Source organism: Mandrillus leucophaeus, unplaced genomic scaffold (genome assembly GCF_000951045.1).
Source record: "Mandrillus leucophaeus isolate KB7577 unplaced genomic scaffold, Mleu.le_1.0 Scaffold342, whole genome shotgun sequence".
NCBI classification, from domain to species: Eukaryota; Metazoa; Chordata; class Mammalia; order Primates; family Cercopithecidae; genus Mandrillus; species Mandrillus leucophaeus.
Genome location: NW_012103610.1, coordinates 976,066 through 981,945, shown reverse-complemented (window position 1 = coordinate 981,945; position 5,880 = coordinate 976,066).

The window sequence follows — 5,880 nt, the reverse complement described above, 5'->3', positions numbered from 1 at the left end:
GAACAGGATCAGGCAGGGAGATGTTGAGCTCCGAGGCAGCCACGACAAAGGCCTCAGCCAGTCCCACTCAGAGCTCCAGAGCCAGGGTGGCCTTGCACAGAAGCCCTGGGTTGATGCCCAGCAGTAGGGCCTTCAACCCTCACCTGTCCCACCACTGGGCATGGGCTACCCCAGATAAGGGCATCGCCTTGGGCAAGGCAGCTCTCTTCAGCCAGGGTCACTCCTGGGGACTCTGCTCCCTGCCATCAGCGTCCAATACTTGTGGGGGAACAAGGCCTCTGTCCTGAAGCAGGGTCTGATGGCACAGCAGCACCCCTCCCGGAGCCCTGCCCCTGCAGGCCCGACGGCCCACAGCGCGCCCTCCTGCAGCTCCCGCCCTGGCTGCCCTCTAGTCTACTCTTGGTTCTTTCTCCTCAAAGGCTTTCAGCTCTGGGCATGTCCTGCCTCCACTCTGCCCTCTTCCAGGTTCCCTGGCGCCCTTCCCTGGGTGACAGCGCAGGCCAGGCTGCCTGTGCAGATCAGCCACCTCTCCGTGGTGACACTGCCCAGACTGTCTCAGTCCAGCGTGCCCCAGTGGTGCTAGCTGGTCCCAATGGCAACACCAGGGAGGGTCACCTGCTGTTTGTAGTGAACAAGACCCTATTCCGTCCCTTCCCTCCACGAATGGATCCTGGCAGGGCCCAGTGGCCCACAGCGGATCTGTGAGTGGCCCTGGGCACACCGACAGGCTGTAGGGCTGCGGCTCGGCAGGAGGAGGCAGGACCTCAGCCACCTTCCAGACGGGTGAGGAGCTCTCCAAAGGTGAAGAGCCCTGCAGACCCAGAGGCAGCACCTTTTCCCCTTAGCAGGGCTGATGCCAAAGTGGTGAGCCTCTGTCGGGGTGAGGCCATTGGTTATCGTGTGCAGGGGGCAGTCAGAACTCCATAAAAAGAATATGGGCTTTTAGGAGGGGACACAAGTTAGTATCTGTGACTTTGTTCATTTGCACCTGTTGTAGGTTTTGTTTGTTTGTTTTGTTTTGTTTGAGACAGAGTCTTGCTCTGTCACCCAGGCTGGAGCGCAGTGGCACGACCTCGGCTGACCAAGCCCCTGCATGGGCTGGATCCTGGGGTCACAGCGGTGAAGAGGGCGGATCAGTCCTCATCCTGACAGAACTTCCCATGCAGTGAGTCTGTCTCACCGCTGCGGGTAGGTGCCCAGAGAGGAGTCCCCATGGATCCACACTGAGGGTGATGCATGCCCCGGGTGACAAAGCATGGCTGTGTGGCCTTTCGGAACATACTTGGCCTCTCTGAGCCTCTCTGTGGCACATGCTAGAGTCCCAACTCTACACAGGGAGCTACCATTTTCTGGGAATGAGGCTATGACCTGAACCCTAGAGAGGAAATGTGGACTCTGCCCTTAGGATTATCATCCTCGCCCTGTCACAGACTTGCTGTGTGACCCAGACAAGTTAGTCCCATCTCCAGCCCTCACTTGCCTCCTTTGTAGCAGAAAGGGGTTGTGCCAGAGTCTATACTTCAAGGCCTAGGTGGAGACAAAGCTTTAAAAGCAAAGTGAGCATCCTCACGTTCTAGGGAGTCGTCCCGTGTGGAAAAGGGGAGGGTCCCGGCACAGGACGTGGAAAAGGGGAGGGTCCCGGCACAGTGTGTGGAAAAGGGGAGGGTCCCGGCACAGCGCGTGGAAAAGGGGAGGGTCCCGGCACAGTGTGTGGAAAAGGGGAAGGGTCCTGGCACAGTTTGCGTGAGACAGGATGGGGCCTTCTCAGGCTGGGGCTCCTGGCCCATGACTCTCAGGCTTTTAGACCTGCCAGGGGATTGAAGTCTTCGGTTGGAATCTCTTGGTACCAAAAGACAAGAAAGTGGAGATTACACGAAGTACAGAGAGCGCCTCCGGACTCAGGTCTGTGTGAACGAGCCGTCGTGGGAAGAGCTAACTTTGAGTCTGTCTATCCAGCCTATGACCCGTGGGGATGAAGGAAGGGATGGCCCAGGCTCTGTGCTTGTGCCCAGAGCCTCCTGTGGCTCTGCTGGAGCACGTGCCCTGCTCCTCACCGCTTTCTTCCTTCCGCCTCTGCTGCTCTGTGAGGACGGAGCTCGACGGAGAGGAAGCCTCCTGCCCCCTCAGCTGGAGCTGGGTGACCCTCCTGTCACCTGTGACACCCTGAGCCTCCCTCTGCAAGTTGGTGGACAATTTTTCTTGTCCAGGGCTTCTTGTAAGAAAAAGCTGTCATCCTGAGCAAGGAGCTGCGGGTCCCCAGGTGGGTGAAGGAGGCGGGGGCCGGGGACAGATGCTGGGGCCTCTGTCTAGGAGCAGCCTGTGTTTTCTGGCTTGGCCTGCGGAAGAAGCAGAAGTCCAGGGCCCTTTTGACAGGAGCCGTGCGGCTGGATGACAGGGGAGAGGAGAAAGGTGCTTAGGGCCTGTTTCACAGGAGTCCTGAGTGAGAGGCCGAGAGTTCGAGAGATGGTGACGCTCGTGACCGGGGTTATGAATAGGACCCTCGCTCTTTTCCAAGGCACACAGATACAGATGGACGTTTTAAATTTCATTTTGCTGGACCCCATGTCGCTGGATGCCACAAGAGGCTGATGCGGGTCCTAGGGGCCTGGCGTTTGAGCGGGTTGCACCTCTAGCTGCACAGGCACCACCGTGCTCCCACCGCCTCTTGCATCCCACTGTGCCTCTGGTCTCTGCACCCCCGGGAGGCAGGAGCTCTGGCATCTTCGTGCTCCCTGCACCTGACTCCACTGACTCCGCTGCCAGGCACAGGGTGGTCCCTCATTAATTCTCTGCTACTTGCCTGACAATAACTGAAAATCATCCCCTGCCTCAGTACAGGAGAGAAATGGAAGCAGCGATTCAGGGGACAGGAGGGCGGAGTGAGTGGAGACAGGCCCAGGGCTGCCCAGCCCCCAGGAGACCAGAGGGGGCCACAGGAGGAAAGTACGGGAGAGTGCCAGGCACTTGGGAGGACTTGGCATCAGCGCAGACTGAGGGTGGAGGCTCAGAAATGAACACTCCTGGCAGGAAAGGGCCCTCTGTGCCCCCACTGAACTAATATCCTGTGTCTACATTTGTCCTCTTCTCCAGCTTAATAGATTCCTGGGACATGACAGTCTCTGCAGCAATTATTTTGCCATAAAATTCTCTTTATCTGGTCGGGTGCAGTGGCTCGTGCCTGTAATCCCAGCACTTTGGGAAGCCGAGGCAGGTGGATCACGAGGTCAGGAGTTCAAGACCAGCCTGGCCAATATACTAAAACCCTGTCTCTACTAAAAAAAAAAAAAAAAAAAAAAAAAAAAATGAGCTGGGCATGGTGGTGGGTGCCTATAGTCCCAGCTGCTTGGGAGGGAGGCAGGAGAATTGCTTGAACCCGGGAGGCAGAGATTGCAGTGAGCCGAGATCATGCTGCTACACTCCAGCCTGGATGACAGAGCGAGACTCTATCTCAAAAAAAAAAAAAAAAAAAAAAATCCCTTTATCTGATTGGGGACACCCTCAAATGTTCTATTACCCCTGCTCCGCAGAGCCCAGCTGGATGGTCCTGAAGGGCAGGCAGACAGGGCAGGAGATGCTTAGAGAAGGAGTGAGCGCCGTGTCCCTGGGGGTGTGCAAGCAGAGGTCATGCGAGCTCGCGAGGAAAGGAAATGGGATGAAAGTCGAGCAACAGACGAGGGCTTGGGGGGCCTGACCTGGGTGGGCTTGGGGGGCCTGACCTGGGTGTGCTGAGAGTCCTGGGATTCTGGACTTCCAAGCCCATTTCCCTCCTGGTCTCCACAACTCACTCCATTGAGAAACAGTGACTTTTCGCTCCTGCACATGCTCAGGTCCCAGCTTCGGAGGCTCGGCCTGCTTCCAGGAAGGAGAGCACCCTCTGAACCCCGGCAGAACTGGGCCCTTAGGAGAATCACCACACTCATCGTTCTCCCTTTTCCCCTTTCCACATGGCAACCTCAGTTTCCTAAAAAAGCACCACAGAAAGCCGCCCTGAGCATCCCAAAGACAAACAGAGACACGGGAGAGTGGGAGGTGCCTCGGGGAAGGGGCACCCACAGCACCTGTCCTGAAGCCGATGCGAAAACATGGCTTGGTGGAAACGCTGGCACCCAGGAAGGGCCCTCTTGGTTTGATGTGTGTGCTGGACAGTTTCCAGATCGAACCACACATTCATGGTTGGGCTAAAACCCTGAGAAGCGAAGGGGATTAATCAAAGGAGCCTTAGCAAGCAAAACACAGCATCCTTTTTTTAAAATTGCAGGCAGCATTTTTAGAAAGGAAGATTGATGGCCTTACCTAAATACTGAAGGAACTGTCCTGACCCAGCTGAGATAACACTGACCTGTGCCAGAAGGTGCTGTGATTTCTTTTTCTAAAAACACACACACACAGACACACACACACACACACACACACAGAGGCTGGGTGCAGTGGCTCACGTGTGTAATCCTAGTACTTTGGGGTGCCAAGGTGGGAAAATAGCTTGAGCCCAGGATTTCAAGACCATCCTGGGCAAGATAGCAATACCCACCTCTACAAAAAGTAAAAAAAAAAAAAAAAATTAGCCAGGTGTGGTGGCATGCACCTGTAGCCCCAACTACTCAAGAGGTGGAGGTGGGAGGATCCCTCGAGTCCAGGACTTTGAGGCAGTAGTGAGCTGTGATGGTGCCACTGCACTCCAGCCTGCGCAACAGAGAAAGCTTTGTCTCTGAAATAATGATTTTAAAAAGATGCCATCAACAAGCGCTGCAGCCCTCTTGACTCTGAGTCAGTATAATCCGTGGAGTCCTGAGTCATGGTCTGACTCCACGTGGGTTCAGGTTGCAGAGCCTGGGCCACCTCGCTGCTCGGCCAGGGCCTGTGCAGGATCTCCCCAGCCTCAGACACAGCCTGGGCCACCTCACTGCTCAGCCAGGGCCTGCGCAGGATCTCCCCAGCCTCAGACACGGAGTGCTTGCCTGCCAAGAGCTGCTACTCTCCTGCTTCTTGCTGTGCAAATGGCAGTGGGACTTTCACTCTGAAATAAGGTTATTAATTTCAGGTGCCCTTTCCCCTGGAGTCCTCCTTTCACGCCCAGGTTCCCTTGGGGTGAGCGGGGACTGGGGGGAAAGTGGTAAAGGCGGAAGCAACTCTCCTGCCCTCATGAGTCCACAGGCCCTTGCGGTTCACAAACAGGCACTTACGAGGGGTCTTCACTTTCATTTCACAAGGTTCATTTCACCTTACAACCGTGTGCCCATCCACCCCAGATGGAAAGGAAAGAAACTATTATCCCCATTGTGCATGCAGGGGAAACTGAGGCTCGCAGGTAAAGTTACTTACACTTGCCTAGCTTGCACGTGGTAAAGCTGGCACTAGAGCAAAAGACTTATGGCTTCCAACTATTCTATCATTCAGGAAGTATTTATTCTTCCTGAATGACACTGCGTCTCCAATACAGTTCTAGGTGCTGGAGATACAAAGGGATCAAGGTGGACATGGTCCTGACCTCGGGGGCTTATCTTCTAGAGGGAAGAGATGGATAACAAATAAGTAGCTTAAAAGTGAGAAGAAGGGGGCCGGGCACAGTGGCTCACGCCTGTAATCCCAGCACTTTGGGAGGCCGAGGTGGGCAGATCAACTGAGGTCAGGAGCTCAAGACCAGCCTGGCCAATATGGCAAAACTCTGTCTCTGCTAAAAATACAAAAATTAGCTGTGCATGGTGGCGGGTGCCTATAATCTCAGCTACTCGGGAGGCTGAGGCAGGAGAATCACTTGAACCAGGAGGTGGAGGTTTCAGTGAGCCGAGATCACCGCCCGTTGCACTCCAGCCTGGGTGACAGAACAAGACTCTGTCTCAAAAAAAAAAAAAAAGCGAAGGAGGCAGCCATGTGAGGTCTAGG